Source organism: Leucopleurus acutus (genome assembly GCF_964270905.1).
Source record: "Leucopleurus acutus genome assembly, chromosome: 17".
NCBI classification, from domain to species: Eukaryota; Metazoa; Chordata; class Mammalia; order Artiodactyla; family Delphinidae; genus Leucopleurus; species Leucopleurus acutus.
The window spans coordinates 34,885,283-34,906,729 of NC_139159.1; the positions used below are offsets into that span (position 1 = coordinate 34,885,283).

The window sequence follows — 21,447 nt, forward strand, 5'->3', positions numbered from 1 at the left end:
AATAGTAAGTTTACTTGCCTCGGCTGCTCTGTCTGCTACCGTGGCTACTGCCGGTCTTGCCCTTTCACAGAGTATTTATCATGCTCACTTTGCTAATCAGTTATCTCAACATACCAGTCTTGCTTTATCTTTACAAAGTCACATATATTTACGGATTAATAACAAGTTAGATGAATTTAAAAACGCAATTTTGGGGATTGGAGATCAGATGGCAGCATTAAAATTGAGGATGCGTTTAGCTTGTCATGCAAAGTATACATGGATGTGTGTTACTCCTTAAAAGTACAGTGACTGTATTTGGGAATGGGAAAAAGTAAAAATGCATCTGCTGAGTGTTTGATCAGATAATAATATTAGTCTTAATCTTAAGAAATCAAATGCTGAAATTCAGGATATACAAAATAACATCTTGATGATGTTTCGCCAGAAGATGTAATTCAAACTTTACTGGATCATTTAAAGTGGTTAAACCCTCAGTCTTGGATTACTGGAAGGTTGTCAGGATTTATTACCCTGGCCATAATTTGCCTATTATTGATAATAATCTTCTCATGTCTGTTTCGTATCCTCATGCAACAGTACACTACTCTCGGCACTAAACTTCATGGAATTATTTTGCAGCAAAAGTTAAAAAATAAAAACGTGGGACCTGTGGGAAGCCAGTCAGCCTTGAGAGCAGAAAAGGACATGCCAGGCGTGCCGCCGCTGCTCGAAGGGACTGTCCCTACTTGTTCCCCTCCTTGTTCCTTTCCATGGGAGATAAATCACCAGGGCCCAGAGATCAGAAAGAATGTAAAATGAGGCAAGCAAAGCTGTCTCCCCCCTGCACATGCAGGTTATTTTTGATGCTTCTGGGTTTATGGGTTTCCTCCCAGGGAAGTTAACCTTGAGCCGAGACAGTCTGTAGATAATGTAAACCACCATCTGGCAACCTTCCTTTTTCTAGTCTAGATAATCTGCAACTGTAGCGCAATAAAATTTGCCTTGCAACCATCAATTGTCTTGGTCCTTCTGACTCCATTCGTCGGTGCTACTTCAGTTCCTTACCCCTTCCCTTCTGAACCTGGGCGGTGAGATCCTCTTTCTCCGGCTGGTCCGCGGCACACATGAATATATGTTTTTGTCTTGCTGTACTGCACCTGTGCTGTCTAGTAACAGATATTTTGTCTGCTAGTAGTGTTCTAGATTATGTCTTTCCAAAGCGCTGAGGCAGTGCACCTATTCTGTAGTTGCAGCTGATGCCTGAATGTAGCCTAGCTGACAAATTATTGATTAATAAGAACTTGAATTTCTCAAAGATTTGTACTGTTAACCAAAATCTGAGCAAGGAGTCTCAAATGTAATTCTTAGCCAGAATTACATGTTAATGAACCATTTAACAGTGTGAATCAAGGAACATCAGTGTAAGGATTTCTTTTAATTTATTTTTTACCTGCTTGAAATATCAGTTAAAGTTCGCCAGCTTGGTTGCAGATGAACGGACGTTTGAAGTTCACCAAACTACTTAATGTGGGATAGGATAATAGACTTCCAGCGCCCTCAAGGCTGTGACCTTGCAGCCATTTTACATAGCACATCCTCCTCCTATAGGGATGAACCTTTCCCTGGCCCAAAAAGTAGCAGCTCTGTTGAAGCTTTGCTTATTGTAACAGGATTTTGTTTCCGGGTTACATGTCTGTGGAAGACTTAATTCTGAATAGACATATAGATATTACTGGAAACTAATTGTTTTTTCTATTATACTCTGATTTATCAAAAAAGTAAAACATTTAAACTGTGCTACAGAAATTCAGAAGTTGTCTTGCAATCTTTAAACAATAAATGAATGAGTTGCCCTTAAAAAAAAAAGGATTAAGCAGTTAAGCTGTAGGTCCCACATCAGACAAATTTTCCTATACCTTCTGTCAATATTGTTAACAGAGACTGTTATTTTATTAATCCTTATGATCCCGTGATTCTTTCTTTCATGTTTCAGGGCACAGCAGGTGAGAGAGTGGATTTGTTAAGCTGGGTGGGTTTATCCTTCTTTTATGCGTTCATTCAATTTTATGTTCATTTACTTATTGTACACACATGGCAATAGAAGCTGCTAAAGCAATCATTGCTATTCTGCAAAACAACAAGGCACAGAAGCAGATGTCTTATTTCTGAGATTTCTCCCCCTAGGATTATTATGATTAAAGATCCTTTCCCCCCACTCCCTGGAGAGGACAAGGGGCTGCTCGCTGCAGGTTTTTTAATGACTTGGGTAAAGGCTCAAATATCCCCCCATTATGGTAATCCACCCCAGGGGCAAACCACACAAGAATATTATGAATTTATTTTATTTTTCTATCCTTGCAAAGGTAATACTCAGCTCATTAGAATATGAAAACTATACTGTCAAATTTCAGAATTACATGGATGAAGAAAATCACCAAAGTGGCATCATATCACGTGTGTTATAGTTGTATTTACTATATTGACTATATTAACTATGTTGTGTTAACAATATATTGTATAACTATATATTGAAAAGGCAAAATGCTGTAACTTATTTCAGAAAAAATAATTATGTTGGCAAACCCCAAATTGTACACTGTAGACAGGTCCTAGGAAAAGAAGATTTAATTCATAGTGGACAAGAGGTTAGCTTCTGTTTTCAGCCATGTGCTATTTCAAGAATTAAACGTCATGAATAATACAGGATATAAGAGGAATAGTCTAAAGACCGAAAAGCACATTTTGATTAGGAAAGAGAATTTATGGCTTAAGTCTTTTTTTTTTTAAGGAAAACTGCCTTATTACTATGAGATAAGAAAATTGTTTCCTTCTTTTCTTCCTTGCTTTCTTCTTTTCCTTTTTTTTAACCTTTTTAATTTTGGATATTTGACCTCTAAGCTGAGATGACTGAAAATGCCTCCTCTGGGCATCAACCTTTTTGAAAGACTTTTTCCCCCTCCCTAAGGGCTTTTTGTCTCTTGGAGGCATTGCCTACATTACTCACCAAGAGGCAAGCATTTGTCCTTGCACTAAATGCTGACATCTTCTGATAAGAGGGAAGCTGCAAAGTAGAAGAATTGAAGGTCAATATGTTGATAGTGGTCTCAAGAGCATTGATGTACATTTGTGTATTGGGGAAGGGGAGAGAAGCTTGAGAGTGGGCCAGTGGGGAGGGGTAAATATTTTGTGATGCTGTCTACCTATGGGCGTATAAAGTTTACAGCTGCATTAGGAGGACAAGCATTACCATTAGCATGAAAAGTAGGGCAGACCTCAGTTGCAAAAGCTTCTAGCCATACACATAGGGCAATACGTAAATGATACACCTTATTGCATTCACCCATTCACCCTCCCCTGTTCATGCGAATTGGAAATTTCAATCCATTTCAGAGAAGTAACACAACTATCGATCATTTTCCCTGGCACGAATCTTCCTAGAGCTCACGCACTAGCGCATGTGTCTTAGATTTAATATCTGATCACTAGCTGGATTGAAGCCAAGAGGTGGTTCCCAAAGTTGCTGCACATTAGAATCACCTGGGGAACTCTGAGACCTCCCTGTGCCCAGGCTCCTCCCTAGACCTACTGAATCAAAATCTCTGGGGCTGGGACCCAGACACCAATGTTTTTCTTAAAAGCTCTCTAGGTAATTCAAATGAGCAGCAAAGCTTGAGAAGCAGCCCAATAATGGGAACAAACTTATTTCACACAGATAAAGTGGGGCAATTCATATGTTAAAAGAACATGAATATATGTCCATGCCTCTCTCACGCTTTGTCACAGTTTACCCTTCCCCCTCCCCATATCCTCAAGTCTGTTCTCTAGTAAGTCTGTGTCTTTATTCCTGTTTTACCCCTAGGTTCTTCATGACATTTTTTTTCTTAAATTCCATGTATATGTGTTAGCATACGGTATTTGTCTCTCTCTTTCTGACTTACTTCTACACTGTTGGTGGGGATGTAAATTGGTGCAACCACTATGGAAACACTATGGCAGTTCCTCAAAAAGCTAAAAGTAGAGCTACCATATGATCCAGCAATCTTACTCCTGGGCAAATATCTGGACAAAACTATAATTCGAAAACATACATGCACCCCTATGTTCACAGCAGCACTATTTATAATAGCCAAGACATGCAAACAACCTAAATGTCCACTCACAGATGAATGGATAAAGAAGATGTGATATATATAAAATGGAATACTACTCAGCTATAAAAAAGAATGAAATAATGCCATTTGCAGCAACATGGCTGGACCTAGAGACTATTATACTAAATGAAGTAAGTGAGAAGGAGAAAGACAAATACCATATGATATCACTTATATGTGGAATCTAGAATATGATACAAATGAACTTATCCATGAAACAGAAACAGACTCACAGACATAGCACACAAACTTGTGGTTCCCGAGGGGAAGGGGGAGGTGGGGGAGTGATGGATTGGGAGTTTGGGATTAGCAGAGGTAACCTATTATATATATGATGGATAAATAACAAGGTCCTACTGTATAGTACAGGGAACTATAGTCAATGTCCTGTAATTAACCATAATGGAAAAGAATATGAAAAATTATATATACGTGTAACTGAATCACTTTGTTGTACAGCATAAACTAAACATTGTATATCAACTATACTTCAGTAAAATAAATTTTTAAAAAAAGGAAAAAAAACATGAATATATATATATATATATTTCTTTTTTTCCTCTTTATTCTGTTTGTGTTTCAAATAGCCTTTTTTTTTTTTCCTTCTGCAAAAAGCGTTATTGTTTCCATTTGGTCCAAGGCTTGGGAGAGGGCTCCAGGGCGGTTACAGAGCTGCCTAGTAGCTGCAGAGCAGGGCTTCAGGCAGAAGCTCTGATGCCAGAGGGGCTCCTCAGAGGCCGCTGGACTTCAGAGACTCCTGTTTGTGCTCGAGGGTGAGCCTTTCAAAGAGATACTCGCCCAGCACAGCCTGCGGACCAGCCAGCCTGCGGAGGTTGGTCAGGTGGTCGCCCATCTTCTTGATGAGTTTCACCTGCTCCTCCAGGAAGCGGCTCTCCAGGAAGTCACAGAGGTGGGAGTCTGCGCGGGCGGAAGCCAGGGCGCGCAGATCTGATAGTGCCTGGTGCAGGCTCTTCTCCCTAAGAATGGCGGTTTCCACAGCGTCCTGGGTTTTACCCCACTCATCTTGAGAAGGCTTCCGCGCATCCTGGAAGAGGGCGCGGCCACAGCACTGGTTTTGCATTTTCAAGAGACGCTGCGCGCCCTCACACTTCTCCTCAGCCAGTTGGCGAAAAATGTGGCCCACACTGTCCAGAGTCCCATCGTTGCTGTCGAAATAGAAGCTCAGAGAGAGGTAAGTGTCCCCAGATGCATGTTGAACAGGCGGTGGACGGCGGCCTCCACCTCGATGGAATAATTCTGACGCACCTGGGAACTCGTGGTTGATCAGTGATAAGGAGCTAAGCTCAAAAAACGGTGTTGGCCTGTCCTGGAGGCTGAGGATAGCTGAGTGGCTGATTCCAAAGGTTGCGACAGGAAGAAAGGTTGGAGGGTGGTCGGGGGCTGGAGCAAGGAGCGTCCCTGGGTCTGTTCATTCCAAACACTGTTGAAGCAAAAGACAGAACTGCAGGACTGCCGAGCGCACTGCCTCAAATAGGCTTTGATATAAATGAACCAGAAGTCCAAGCAAGGACAAAACTTACCCTTCCCCCCGCCAAAATAGCTGGCGATACTAGAATCTAGACCTGGGAAGGGATTCTTCCATTACTTTCTGAACATTCCAAGCCACTAGAGCAGTGGTTCTCAAAGTATGGTCACCTTGTAACCAAGCAGTACCCTATGGGGCCTTCCTAGGACAGACCCATCCCCCATATCCTCTGCTGTAGTTCCTCTCTGAAGTACTCAGATAATAGTATCTCAGGCATATTTCTTGAGTTTTCAGATGCTAAAAACCACCACCCAATGGAAGAAATTAACTCCTTGATGATCATGAGCACGTAGCCCCCAGACCTTCTGGCACCTAAGGATGGTTAATGTTACCTGCCCTGTGGCCTCCACATCAACCAATCAGAGGATTGTGCACGAGCTGATCACATTCCCTGGGACGTCCCTCCCTCACCTGGCCTTTAAAAATGCTTTGCTGAAATCCTTTGGAGATTTCAGGGTGTTTTGGAACTCGGGCCACCCCTCTCCTTGCTCGATCCTGCAATAAACCTTTCTCTGCTCCAGACTCCAACCTTTAGGTTTGTTTGGCCTCACTGTGCTTCAGACACACGAACCTGCATTCGGTAACAACCTGACCAGTTTTACCAGCGTCCCCTGATAATGTGTCAGATATTCAAGTTTTAGGGCCCTGTCCCAGCCCTATGGAATCAGCAACTCTGGTGGGGCTCAGTGATCTCTGTTATAACAGGCCCTCCAGATGATTTTTATTCACCTTAAAGTTTGAAAATATCTGCATTGTCAGCTGGCCAAAGCGTCCACCAGCAGGTGAAGGGGAGTGGTGCCTGGAAAAGATAGGGACCAGCCAAGGCAAGTACAGCAGCATTTGCCGTGGTAGTAATGGAGAATGCCTTTTCTCCACTGGTTGGCACAGACTAGGATCTGGGAGCAGTGGCAGGGTTATTTAGGATGCTTTACATTTCAATGTAGAGGGACCGCTGTCCTGGTTTGCCAGGGACTTCCCCTGTGTGAGCACTTAAAATCTCATCCTGGCAAACCCCTTAGCCCTGGGTTTGAAAAACGTAGGGAATAACATGAAATTTAGGGGAAACATGATCTAGGTTTTGGGCAAGTCACAAGTGCTAATTAAAGCTAAGCAAGTATGGACAACACTAGCGTTCTTTAGCCCTTTGCGGGGAGGTAAATCTGATTGGGTGAAAGGACTTATTGTTAAGAGATCTTTGTAGAAACATCCCCTTCTGCTTAGTCCGCTGGTTCTCAGTTCTGGCTAGATATTGGCATCGTCTGAGGAGATTTAAAATGATTTTATTGGTCTACGATGACCAACCGTCAGTGTGAGGGTTTTTAAAAAGTGCTTCAGATGATTCTAATGCACAACCAAATTTAGGTGCCACTGCTTAAGCTTTTGAACCGCTGCTGCATATTTTCACCTCATCTTCCTATGAGAATATCCAACTGTAGTTGAGGTTTGTTTTTTTTTTCTTTTTCTAACTGTCTTATTATAAGATTTACTGTCTTAAATAAGGTTGAATGTACAGGAAATCTTGCTAGTCCATCTGGTATAGCTGGATACTTAGAATAATATAGTTAAGATATATACCATTTAAGTATTGTGACTGGCCTTTTTTTTGAAATTAACATATGCATTGAATTAGTATGTTCTCTTTTGAAGTTGTTCTGTTGGGGAGCTATACCTCTAATCTGCCATTGCTAAATATCTGGACACCTCTTATTAGGAATTGCTTTTAGAAATCTTTAGGGATTAAAACCAAGATTGCTGTATTATTTGTACTGGAACCACAAAAACCTCACAGAGTTCCCCCGCTGTACCTTCTACCCCCCTCTAACCCTTGGCAACTTCTAATCTGTTCTCCATCTCCACGGTTTTGTTATTTTAAGAATAATATGTAAACATAATCATGAATTACTTAATCTTCGGAGATCGGCTTTTCAAAATTTTTCCCTCGGCATCATTCCCTTGAAGTTCATTTCAATTTTTGCGTATATTAATAATTTGTTCCTTTCTGTTGCTCGGTAGTATTCTATCATAAGATTTTATCACAATTTGTTTCAACATTCATCCACTGAAAGACATTTGGGTAGTTGCCAGTTTTTGGCTATTATAAATAAAACTGCTATGAACATTTATGTGTAAGTTTCTGTGGGAACTTAATTAAGTTTTTGTTTCTTTTGGATAAATGCTCAAGAGTACAATTACTGTGTTGTAGGGTGAATCTACTTTTAGGATTAAAAGAGACTGTCAAGCTGTTGATCAGAGTGGCTAAACCATTTTATTTACCCACCAGTGATGTGATATAATTTTTCTATGTACTCGCCAGCATTTGATGTTGTCACTATACTTTAATTTTAGTTACTCTCTGACATCTCATTATGGTCTTAATTGGCATTTCCCTAATGGCTAATGATGCTGAGCATCTTTTCATGTGCTCCTTTGCCGTGTGTATATTCTCTTCCATGAAATGTCTGTTCCTGTCTTCTGCCTATTTTCTAGTTGGATTTTTTTAAGTTGTTTGGAGAGTTCTTTGTATATTATAGATACAAGTCATTTGTCTCATATGGGATTTTCAAATATGTTTTCCTACTGTGTAATTTGAGTTTTCATCCACTTAAAAGGATCTTCTATGAAGCATTTTTAACTCATTTTGATGAGATCCAATTTATCAGTTTTTGCCTTTATTGATCATACTTTTGGTGTCAAGTCTAAGAATTATTCCCCTAGTTCTAGATGCCAAACATTTTCTCCTATTTTTTTTCTAAAAATGCCCTTCTTTTACATTTAAGATTATGATCCACTTTGATTTAATTTTTGTGTAAGGTGTGGAGGTTAAGGTTCATTTTTTGTTTGTTTTTGTCGAGGGATGTCCAACTGTTTCAGTACCATTTTTTTGAAAAGTCTATTCTTCCTTGATAGCTTTTGCACTGCTGTCAAAAACAAGTTATATGTATTTATGTCAGTCTATTTCTGGGTTCTCTATTCCATTCTATTGATCTATGTATCTACCCTCCATCATTACTGCAAAATCTTGAAATTGGGTAGATTAATTCCTCCCATTTTCATCTTCCTTTACAAGTTGTTTTAGCTATTCTTCAGCCTCTTCTTACCATATAAATCTTAGAATAAGCTTGTCTATATCCACAAAAACCTTGAGGGCATTTTAAGAGTAATTGTGTTAAGCCTCTTAGCTTGGGGAGAATTGACATCTTTATCATGTTGTGTTTTCTAATCCATGAACAAGGTATGTCTCCCTATTTGTTTGGGACTTAAAATTTTTTCTTCATCAGCATTTTGTAATTTTCAGTATAGAGGGCCTATAAATGTCTTATTGGGCTTATATTTAAGTATTTATTTAGGTCAGTTGTAAATGGCATCACATATTTTTATTTAAGCTTCTACACATTTGTTATTAATATATAATTTGATAAAATTGTGGTGATCTTGTACTCTAAATCATTTACAAACTAATATTATTTCTCAAGCTTTTTGTGGATTCCTTGGTATTTTCTCCATTTAGATTATCATCTCATCTTCAGATACAGACAGTTTTACTTTTCCTTATTCAGTATAATAGGATATATTGCTATTCAACATTCAGTAGGATATGTTCCTTCCTATGCAACGTAGTAGGAATAGTCTTTTATCTTTTAAATAAACTTTTAAAAAATTTAACTTTTAAATTTATGTATTTATTTATTTTTGCTTTATTTTCTTACTAGAACCTCCAGTGATATATTTAATAAAAGTGGTGAGAGCAGATATCGGTGCCTTGTTTCTGATCTTACAGAGAAAGCATCCAGTCTTTCACAGTTAAATATCATGTCGGTATAGGTTGTTTGTAGATCATCTTTATGAGTTTCAGTATGTTCCTTTTCTATTCCTAGTTTGCTTGGAGTTTTTTTTCTTCTTTCTTTAAAATCATGAATGGGATTGGATTTTGTCAAATGCTTTCTCTGCATTAATGGATAGGATCACATGACTTTTCCCCCTTAATCTATTGGATATGGTGGATTACACTGTTTAATTTTCAAATATTTAACCAACTTTGCATAACTGGAATAAATCCCACTTGGTCATGGTATATTATTCTTTTCATATATTTCTGGATTTAATTTGCTAATATTTGGCTGAGGGTTTTTCAGCCAATTTCATAAAAAATATTGGTCTGTAGGTTTCTTCTTTCTATACTATCCCTGTCTGGTTTTGGTATCAAGGTAATACTGGCTTCATAAAATTAATTAGAAACTGTTCCCTCTACTTCTATTTCTTATCAAATCATGTAAAATTGGTGTTAATTCTTTAAGTCTTGGGTAAAAGTGAAACATCTAAGCCTGAATATTTCTTTTGGGAGTTTTTAAATGAAAAACCAGTGTTTCTAATGGTTACAGGAAAATTGAGATTATCTATTTCATCTTGGCTGAGTTTTGGTAGTTTTGGGTGTAGAAACATTGGCCCATTTCATCTACATTTTTGAATTTATAGTGTAGACTTGTTCATAGTAACTTGTCCCTCATTAACCTGCAGGATATGTCATGGTATCCCTGGTTGCATTTCTGATATCTGTGATTTGTGCCATCTCTCTGTTTATCTTTATCAGTCTTTCTAGATCTTTATTGGTTAGATTGTTTATTTCAAAGAACCAGCCTTTTGTTTCATTGATTTTCCCCCCTATTTTCCTGTTTTCAGTTTCATGGATTTCTGTTTCATCTTTATTATTTCCTTCTTTCTGCTTGTTTAGTGTTTTTTCCTCTTCCTTTTTTACTATTTTAATATAGAAAATTAGATTATTGCTTTGAAATATTTTCTTTCCCAATTTAGTGCTATAAACTTCCCTTTCAGCATTGCTTTCACTTCATTCCGCAAACTTTGATCTGTTATATCTCCATTTTATTTTATTCTATGCATTTAAAAATTTTTTCCTTGATGCTGTCTTTTTTACCCATGAGTTATTTGGAAGTGTGATGTTTAGTTTTCATGTGATTGAAGATTTTCCTGTTGTCTTTCTCTTATTCATTTCTAGTCTGATTCCATTATGGCTAGAGAACATACTCTCTGTGATTTTAATTCTTTTAAATCTGCTAATGTTTTTTTATCACCCAGTATATGGTATATGAGTGAATGTTCCATGGACACTTCAATATGTATTCTGCTCTTACTGAGTGTGTTCTTTAAATGTCAGTTATATCCTGTTGATTGATGATATTTTCAGTTCTTCCATATCCTTGCTGATTTTTCTCTCTGGTAGTTGTATAAATTGCTGTGTTGAAGTCTCAAATAATAATTGTGGATTTAAAACTTTCTCCTTTTACCTTTTTCAGTGTTTGCTTCATGCATTTTGAAGTTCTGTTGTTTGGTGCGCACACATTTAGTATCACTAGGTCATCTAGGTGGATTATTCCTGTTATCTTTATGTAATGACCCTCTTTGCCCCTAATAATTTCCTTTGCTCTGAAGTCTACTTTATCTGATATTAATATAGCCATTCCTGCTTTTTCTGATTAATGTTCACATGATATATCATTTTCATCCTTTTACTTTGAACTACCTATATCATGATGTTTAAAGTAAGCTTCTTATAGACAGTATATAGTTGGATCATGCTTGCGATTTTTTAATCTACTCTTCCAATCTCTGTCTTTGACTTGGTTATTTGGATCATTTACCATTAATGTAATTATTGCCATGTCAAAGATTTGGTCTACCATGTTATTTTTTGTTTTGTCTTTTACCTTAGTTTCTCAATCCTGTGTTTCCCTTATTTTTCCTTCTTGTGGGTTACTTAAACTTTTTTTTTTCTTTCAAAAGTTTATTTAGTATCAAGCAAGAGGAGACTTTGCTTAACACTACAGAACATTTCAAGACTTGAGTTACAAAAGAATACCACATTATTTGCACTTGTAATTGGCTTCCCTTTTTACGCATGTTGGCAAGAGAAAAAAAAACTAGCATATGGCTGAAAGATAAAATAACTAAATTTCTATGGAAACCTTTAAAATGAAAGGTGAGGCTTATGTTAAAAGGATGGATTAACATATTTAGTAAACCTATCTTTTTTGTTTAACACTAGTTAATCAAAGTTTTTTTTTTCCTTTTGATGACCTATTTTTTCATATACAGACTGGAAATAACAAAATTTTACATGTCTTTTTTTTTTTCTGCCCAGGTTGATGTTTCAACAAAGTAATTTTAAATTCCATCCATTCAGATGTTAAGCATTTTGATTTATTTAAAAAGGGATTGTTCATAGAAAACAATTACTTTGAACAGTATACAGGACTGGTGGAGACTGGCTATGTCACAACATCAGACAGTACAATCAGTATCTGCTGTATGGCTGGTCTCTGTAGACGCCCTTTGCTGTCCTTGCCGAGGGTGCCTTGTGTCTTGAGTTTGTCCACTCCTCTTGCCCGTAGGAATCATAAGTCTCTTCACTGAGTCCGTGTCCATAATCATAGTAATCAGCACCACTTTGGGCTGGGGCGCTATAGCTGTTATCATAGGAATCATAACTCTGTTCATCATAAGCAGCGCCATATCCATCATCATAGTCATAATCTCCATAGGTCTCTTGTGTTGGGGGCGGCGGTGGAGGTCTGTACCCAGTTGGGGGGACATCTCTTGCTCTGGGAGTGAGAAGTCCTCTTCCTCGACTCACTGGCCCTCGGGTGGAAAGGATTCCTCTGGAAGTTGGTGTCCCTCGCGGTACCCCGACTCCCACTGGCCGGGCCGCGACTCCTCCCCTTCCCCTGGTTATTGCTGGGGTTGGTACACCTCTTGTACGCAAGGTAGGTTTCCCTCGAGCAACTGGTACATCTGCATTTTCTGAACCACCATTCAAATATGTTAATTCCTGGAGCTGTGCTTGCCTGATTTCATCATTATAGTCCGGAATGAGGAACTTTTTGATTTCCTCCAGAGCATGTCCTATCCGGGCATAGGCTTCTGTGGCGGGGCAAACACTTCAATCAGAACATGGAGATCATCATTGAGGTGGAAGTACTTTGCTTCTCCACTTTTCCTCAACTCTTCTTCCTTTGCCTTGTCTCTCATGGAGCCTTTTCCAAGGATGGACATTTTTGTCAAGGTTTCTTCTTGCAAGCACTTCAGAGAATTGCCACGTGGCCCCAAAAGTTTTCCCACGAAGTTGAACTTAGGGAGCTGTTTTACAGGAATCAACACTTTCTGTCCCAGCTTCATGTTCTTATTAATCACCACATCAATGTACTTTTCTTCGTCCTTGCCTTCTCCTTTGTGAAACTTTTCTATTTCTTGATTCACCAGCCGCAAGGGCGTGCGTGAAGGAGGGGTCCAGGGAGTCCTTCTCCGCCATCAGCTCCAGCAGGTACTTCTCCTCCATGCTCGCAGGCCGCCAGGGCCCTGGACGCGGACTCGAGGCGGGCGAGCAGCGCCGGCCACGCAACCCCCGACCCCGCCCGCGCCCTAGCGGCGCGGAACCCGGGCCGGATGCCGCGGCCGTGGCGCGGCAGAGCCAAGCTAGGCGGTCGGCCTGGCGGCGCCGCGAGGCGGGAAGCGGCCGCACAGCCCCGGTCCCCAGGGGGTGGCCGCCGACTGCCCCGCGCTGGCGGCCACTGCCTCCCGGACGCAGTCCCCGAGCTCCCGCCACGGGCCGGCGCGGTCAGGCGGGCCCTCTTGCCGGGCCGGCGGCACACTCTGCGAGCCTGAGGCAGTCCCGGGCGAACCCCGGCAGCTGGCGCCAGCGCCATCGCCGAGCTCAGCCGCCACCCGCACGCCGCGCGCCGCCCCGCGTTCTCCGAGCTCTACTTAAACATTTTTTAATAAGTCCATTTTAATTTAATTCATTTATAATCATTTGTGTATACTGTTTGTATAGTTTTCTTAGTGGTTGCTTTTGGCATTACAGTATACATATGTAACTTATCATAGCCTACTGGAATCAGTGTTTCATTACTTCAAGTGAAGTTTCAAAATTTTACTTCCATTTAGGTCTCTTAATATTCCCCAGTTTTAAAGTATGATTTTCTGTAGTATTTCCTTTCTCTACATTGAGAACCCCATCAGATGGTGTCATCATTTTTGCTTTGACCATCATATAGAATTTAAGAAACTCATGAGGCTAATGATAGTCTCTTATATTTACCCCATTTGTTTTCACGCATTCCATTGTTCCCCTTTTCTTTCTGAAGTTCCCAGTCTTCTGTTATTGTTTATGTTTTCATAACAGTAGGTGATATCTTGGATTTCCAGTGCAACTGTATATGAGTTTCAGGAGACACTGAGCCTGGCTCACTTAATGCTACTGAGTTGGAGGGTTTGTATATGTTGGGCCTGTTGGCACAGCAGATGCTAGCAGATTAGACTAATGTTGATGGGACTAGTGCCACAGGAGGATGGGTTCCCATTCAGGCTATGCTGCTGCTACAGTAGATCAAGTCCCCCTCTACCCCAAGTGTGGGGCAGTGACCTGCTGCTGTCACTGCTTTGTATTAGGCTCCTTTTGCCTCAGGTGTGTGGTGGGATCCCTTGGAAGCTGCTGCTGCTGCTGCTGTCAATCACAAGGTTAAATTCATTTCAGAAATACTTAAGTATAAATATATAGCCTGGCTCTTGTAGGACCTCTGTATTTTTTTTTTTGTTGCTTTCATACAAATTATCCCAAATTTAGTGACTCAAAACAACGTAAATTTATTACCTTACAAGTCTGACATTGGCCTCAATTGAGTAAAAGTGTTGGCAGGATCGACAGATGAATGGATAAAGATGTGGCACATATATACAATGGAATATTACTCAGCCATAAAAAGAAATGAAATTGAGTTATTTGTAGTGAAGTGGATTGACCTAGAGACTGTCATACAGAGTGAAGTAAGTCAGAAAGAGAAAAACAAATACCATATGCTAACACATATATATGGAATCTAAAAAAAAAAGAAAAAATGGTTATGAAGAACCTAGGGGCAGGGCAGGAATAAAGACGCAGCCATAGAGAGTGGACTTGAGGACACAGGGACAGGGAAGGGTAATCTGGGATGAAGTGAGAGAGTGGCATGGACATATATACACTGCCAAATGTAAAAGAGCTAGCTAGTGGGAAGCAGCCACAAAGCACAGGGAGATCAGCTCTGTGCTTTGTGTCCACCTAGATGTGTGGGATAGGCAAGGGAGGGTGGGAGGGAGATGCAAGAGGGAGGAGATATGGGGATATATGTATATGTATAGCTGATTCACTTTGTTATGAAGCAGAAACTAACACGCCATTGTAAAGCAATTATACTCCAATAAAGATGGTTAAAAAAGAAAAAAAAGTGTTGGCAGAGCTACATTCTTTTCTGGAGGCTCTTAGGGGTGTTTCTGTTCCCTGGACTTTATCCGCTTCCAGCGGTCACTTGTAGTCCTTGACTCAGAGTCCCCTTTCTCCACCTACAAAACCCAAAATGTTGCATCTCTCTGATTCTGCTTCTATTAGGACATGTCTCTCTTTCTCTTTCTACAGTTGGGAATGGTTTTCTGCTTTTAAGGACTCATGCAATTAGATTTGTTCCATGAGGTAATCCAGGATAATCTTTCTATCTCAAGGCCTATAACTTCAGTCATATCTGCAAAGTCCTCTTTACCATGTAAGGTAGCATATTATTAGGTTCTAGGGATTAGGGTGAGGGCATTTTTAGGAGCCATTATGCTGCCTACCACACCCTTAACAAGTGACCTTGAGAAAATTACTGAGACTTTAAAGCCTTACTTTCCTCAAACATAAAATGGAAAGAAAGATAACTAGTTAATATCATGAAAGTGAAACAGTATATATGAAATCAACTAATTCAAAAAATAAGATTTCTTCTTTTTCTTTGTGATGGCATGATTCTCAGAGTTGAGTTACTTGAAGAGTTACTTTTTTTTAAACAGAACTAAGGAATTTCAGGGTTCAGGTGCTGTAAGATTGTCTGAATTATCCGAGTAACAATTAGCTAAGCACAGGTGTAAAGCATTTGATTTACTCCCTGGTGTCCTTTATCTTCTCATCCCACTAAATCCATATCCCTTGTCTAGCTCCAGCCAGTAGAGTCAGAGCTTGTTTTACTGTTTAACTGAAGTTCAATTTAAATTTGCTCTACATCTCCAGATTCTCAGCCCTGGTTGCATATTATAATCACCTGGGGAGATTTCAAGACCTACTTGATGCCAAAGTTTTACCTATCGTGGATATTTGAAGAGGGACCTGGAATGAAATGCTCTAGCTTATGGTTTGGGGAGCCAAATCATAGTCTACACTGAGCCAAATCATTTGCGAGATCACCTCTAAAAAGCAATTTATCTGTGGTGACTGATGCTCTTCCTTTGTCAGTATGCTTGTCCCTCTTTGGGGGAAAAGAAGAAGGGGAAAAAACCCCCAGCGGTTGGGCTGCCTGAATTATAACCTGATGCTGTGGAATTAGTGTTGGCTCAGAGCGCACATCTTCGGATACCCATTCTCTCTCCTGCTTCCTTGCATGAGCTTATATCCTTGGGCAGTTTTTCATCCACCACCCTCTTTTGCTTCTACTCTTAGCAAGTAAAGTCTCTCCTTAATGAAACAGCATTTCATGAGACTTACTGGGAGCATAGGTCTGTTCCAGACCTATCCTATGTTAGCTAAAGCAGATATAAGTGATGTATTTTTGGCATTCATCCTTGTGGGTTGGAGAGAGAAGACAGAAGTTTATCCTTTAGGTGTCATATGACTGGGCAAATGGGCTCATTCCCTCTACTGCCTACCATGTAAAATACTGAGGGTGTTACCTCTAGAAGGTATCTTCTAGGTATCAAAATAGCTCAGATAAGTCATATTTCTCAGTAACAGGTGACAAAACTAAGGCTTAGGTGGTGAATTTTCCATGTCAATTTGTCTGGGCCACCATGCCCAGTTATTTGGTCAAATATTATTCTGGATATTTCTGTGATGGTGTTTTTTAAAATTTTTATGTTTTATTTATTTATATTTTTGCCTGCATTGGGTCTTCGTTGCTGCACGTGGGCTTTCTCTATTTGCAGCAAGCGAGGGCTACTCTTTGTTGTGGTGTGCGGGCTTCTCATTGCGGTGGCTTCTCTTGTTGCAGAGCATGGGTGCTAGGTGCACGGGCTCAGTAGCTGTGGTGCATGGGCTTAGTTGCTCCACGGCATGTGAGATCTTCCCAGACCAGGGCTCAAACCCGTGTCCCCTGCATTGGCAGGCGGATTCTTAACCACTGTGCCAGGAGGGTAGTCCCTGTGATGGTGTTTTTGGATGAAATTCATATTTAAATTGGTGGTGGACTTTGAGTAAAGCAGATTATCCTCCATAATATGCATGGGCCTCATCCAATCAGGTGAAGCTCTTAATAAAACAAAGACTGACCTCCCTGTCGCAAAAAGGAATTCTGCCAGAAGACTTACAGAAATTGAACTGCGACTCTTCCGAGAGTCTCTAGACAGCCTAACCTGCAGATTTTGAATTTACCAAGCCTCTATTATTGTGTGAACCAATTGTTTAAAATCTCTCTCTCTTTCTCTATCTTTATATAGATATGGATATAGATCTAGGTATCAATATCGATATCTAGATCTATATCTATCAGTATATATGGGCACATTGTATACACATGCTGTTGGTTCTGTTTTTCTGGAGAACCTTGACTAATACAGTGGCCCATATAAATAAAAGGATGAACCCAAGTTCACCCAGGTAGAAAGTAGTACAATGAGAACTGGAACTTAAGGCCTCATGACTCATTCAGCTGTGAACACTGACCCAGAACTGGTGTCCGCACACTCTGGCCCACTGATGAGATCTCGCTTGACTCCTGGTTTTGTACATAACGTTTTGCTTGAACACAGCCGCATCCATTCATTAACGTATTGTGCATGGCTGTTTCTGTGCTACAGCAGCAGATGGGCAGTTGCAATGGAGACGTATGGTACAGAAAATCCAAAATATTTACTATCTGACCCTTTACAAAAAAGATCTGCTGACCCCTGCTCTAGGATGCCATCTGATTTCTGATAGCCCCGAGGAGAATAATTCATGCACATTGGGATAGATTGTTAATCTCATGTCCTCCTTAGGTCAAAGATCTCTTAAATGCTCACCCTTGCAATAGCCAGCTTGGGGAGCATTGTCTGAGGATGCAGAAATTTTTCTTGCCAGGTCTTTCCAATCCACACTGCTCCCTGACTATGGTTCTTAAAACCTGTTTTTTAAAAAAATTTTTATTGGAGTATAGTTGATTTACAGTGTTGTGTTAGTTTCAGGTGTACAGCAAAGTGAATCAGTTATACATGTACATATATCCACTTTTTTTTTTTTTCTATTTTCAGTACGCGGACCTCTCACTGTTGTGGCCTTTCCCGTTGTGGAGCACAGGCTCCAGACGCGCAGGCTCAGCAGCTATGGCTCACGGGCCCAGCCGCTCCACGCATGTGGGATCTTCGCGGACCGGGGCACGAACCCGTGTCCCCTGCATCAGCAGGCCGACTCTCAACCACTGTGCCACCAGGGAAGCCCCACTTTTTTTTTTTTTTTTGGAGTCTTTTCCAAATAGCCCATTACAGAGTACTGAATGGAGTTCCCTGGGCTAATAAGAAGAGCAGGTTCTTATTAGTTATCTATTTTATGTATAGTAGTGTGTATATTTCAGTCCCAATCTCCCAATTTAGCCTCCCTGCCACAATCCCCTGGTAACCCTAAGTTTGTTTTCTACATCCATGCCTCTACTTCTAAAATCTGTCTATTTTAACTAACTACCACTCATTGCTTACTGTCTCTGGCTTCATGTACTTGATAATAAATCTACTTCTTGTTCTATCCTGGATGACATGTTCCAAGGACTGAGATAATATCTTATTCTACATAATTTGTCCTTGATATTGTCTATCTTGGGGTCTTCATCTATGTCCCAAAGAAGACAGTCACTCTGTCTTCTAGTACTACTACTAATACCACATTTTATGGCATGAATTTGACCCAATGCACTGAACTATCCCTTTAGAAGCTGTATGCAACCTGTCACTGGGTTTTAGCACAGGGGTAGAACTCAGATTAGTGATCATATTTAAACAAATCTACTTGACCAGAAACTTTTTGTCTCACCATTTATTACACAAGTAACTTCTGTCTTTGCATCTATGATGTAAATATTTTTAATTTCCTAAATTATCTGAAAAATTATTTAGAGCTTCCATTTCAGTAGGCACTGGAATTGCTGTGTTATGACTATTTCATTATTTTATTTCCAAGTGTTAAATTAGGCTTCAAGGTTTGGCCAAGAGTAGACAGGAAAGGGTTTCAAAGAAATGAAGAGTGGGAAAAACTTCTGATGCAAGGGAGACTTAATAAAGATTTGATTTTGAATCAATAATTTATAATAAAGGTTTGAGTTTGAATCAATAATTTATGTCATTGCAAAATAGCTCCCTGGTAAAGTTCCATTCTTTGGTAATCATTAAGTATAGAAATTAACAATCAAAATATGCAGTGATCTTCTTCATTTTCTAAAAACAAACCTATATCTAGATGAGAGGAGAATTCATCTCATAACTCAGGCTCTGGACTTACGACCCCAAGTCCTGTCTTCTTTCAACCATACCTGCTAAGTTTCTGTCTAACTTCTTGAGCATGAGGTAATGGCGTCCGCTTTCATCCCCTTCCTCAGTATATAGCTTGGTGAGTATGAGTAAGGGATCTAAAACTTGAGAATTTGGGTTCAAATCTTGACTCTAAAATTTACTTGTTGAGTACTCTTGAGCATGTTATCTGTTTCTGCCTCAGTTTTCTCATCTATAAAATAGAGATACCATTACTTCTCTCAGGGAGTTGCTATGAGGGTGAAAGAGAAAATTCATACAATGCAAGAATTTATCAGTTCTTGGAACACAATAAATACCGAAAAATAATGTTAGCCATTATCAAGGCCCCCTCATTTTATGGATAATATAGATTAGTTTATTATATAGGTCTAATATTTACATATACATAAACATTTTGTACCTATGTGTGTGTATACGTTCTTCTTAGAAATTGAGCAGTCAACATTCACATCTAAAAATCTGTGCTCTGTGAAATGTAGATATCCTGTGTACAGACACAGTGCTATAGTTATCTATTGCTACATAATAAAGAAGTCCAAACTTAGTGGTGAAATAAACAAAAATTTTAATATGTGCCCAGATTCTGTGGGTCAGCAATTCAAACAGTACACAGAGGAGATGGCTTGTCTCTACTCCATGACTGATGTCTGGAACCTCAGCTCATGAGGATTCAGATGGCTGGGGCTGGAATCATCTAGATAATTTTAATTCACATGTCTGGCCCTTGAAGACTGGGCCCAACAAGGACTGTTGACTGGAGTGCCTATAGATGGCTGCCCAGGTGGCTTGGACTTCTCATAACGTGGTAGTTAGGATTCAAGATAGAGTATTCCAAGAGAATGAGTGTCCAGGGTTGAAGCATTCCACGAGAATCATGCAAAAGCTGCATGACCTTTTATGACCTAGTCTTAGATGTTACATAGCATCACTTTCATTATATACTATTGCAGGCGTTGGAGACCTTTTTCCATAAAGTGTCAGACAGTCAATATTTTAGGCTTTACAAGCCATACAGTCTCTTTTGCAACTACTTAGCTCTGCTGCTGTGATGTGAAAACAGACACAAACAATACATATACTAAGGAACATGGCTGTGTTCCAATAAAGCTTCATTTATAAAAGCTGGTAGCGGCCTAGACTTGGCCCACCAGCCATAATTTACTGACCCCTGCTCTATTGTTTGAAGCCATGGAAAGCCTGCCTAAATTCAAAGGAAAATGCCCACATCTGGATGCGAAGAATGGCAATGAATCTGAGACCCTGTATTAAAACCACGACATATGGGATATTTATAAGAGGATCTGTCTGCATACCTTGTTTCTCCCATGTATGGTCGATATGAGGTATTGGGACATCTTACATCTCTGTAAGCCTGGGTCAGGGTCAAAGTTGGAATCTGAACTCAATGACCTTGATTTCTGGAATAATCGGTAACTCTAACTACGATTTGCTTACACTCCTTACCCCAATAAATATACCACAAAAGATAGATTTCAAGTAAACAATTGCTTTATGGCAGATTTTTATTAAGTCTCCATTGACAGAATTATTCCATTTTGGTTGGAAAGCATGAGTTTTGTTTCTTTCCTACAGAGATCTGCAACTTTTCAGATGTGGCATTTCATTCTACTGAGAGGATGATGTAGGTTTTTATAAACGGAAAAAGCAGGGCAGGCTGAGTTCACTCAGATCGTACTAATGCTTACAGGAATAACCGAAACTGGAACACAGGCTTCCAGGTTTTCCTGTCCTGTGCTCTTTCCGGTAGGTGCCATTGTCTGCTGGGTCTGGCAGTAATAATTTCTGACCTTTACCTCTCTATGCTCTTGTGAAGTGGTTTGGGGCTTTGTTAGCTTTCTTATGAGTTTGTACTAAATTGTGTCCATAAAGTAGGCTGAATTCCTCAGGGAAGGATGAGAGCTGTTACTGTGTTATTACTGCAAATGTTGTGTTGGTTACCTTTTTTTCTTTTCTTTTGTCCAGTTGTATCCTGAACTTAAAAGTTATATTATCTGAAATGAAAGATGTGCATCTGGTAGAAAAGACTAATTTAAGGGATGAAAATTCCTGATGATTGTTTCAGTCAACCCTTAATACACACTGAGCTTCATTAGTAAATAGACAACTCTCAGACCATTCCCTTGGAAGAGGTCCCATAATCAGCCTTTGTGTTGATTTCGCATTCTGTTTGGTAGAGAC

General features: G+C 39.9%; 2 pseudogenes across 2 annotated transcripts; both read right to left on the minus strand.

The window, feature by feature from the left end:
• Positions 1-4,863: 4,863 nt before the first annotated feature.
• Positions 4,864-11,592, minus strand: LOC309974373 (ferritin light chain-like; annotated as a pseudogene). Its single transcript has 2 exons — positions 11,552-11,592; positions 4,864-5,406 (listed from the first exon to the last, which is right to left on the minus strand). The product of its transcript is annotated as a ferritin light chain-like (transcript).
• Positions 11,593-11,834: 242 nt separating this feature from the next.
• LOC309974073 (KH domain-containing, RNA-binding, signal transduction-associated protein 3-like) lies at positions 11,835-13,027 on the minus strand (annotated as a pseudogene). Its single transcript has one exon. The product of its transcript is annotated as a KH domain-containing, RNA-binding, signal transduction-associated protein 3-like (transcript).
• Between the last annotated feature and the right edge of the window lie 8,420 nt (positions 13,028-21,447).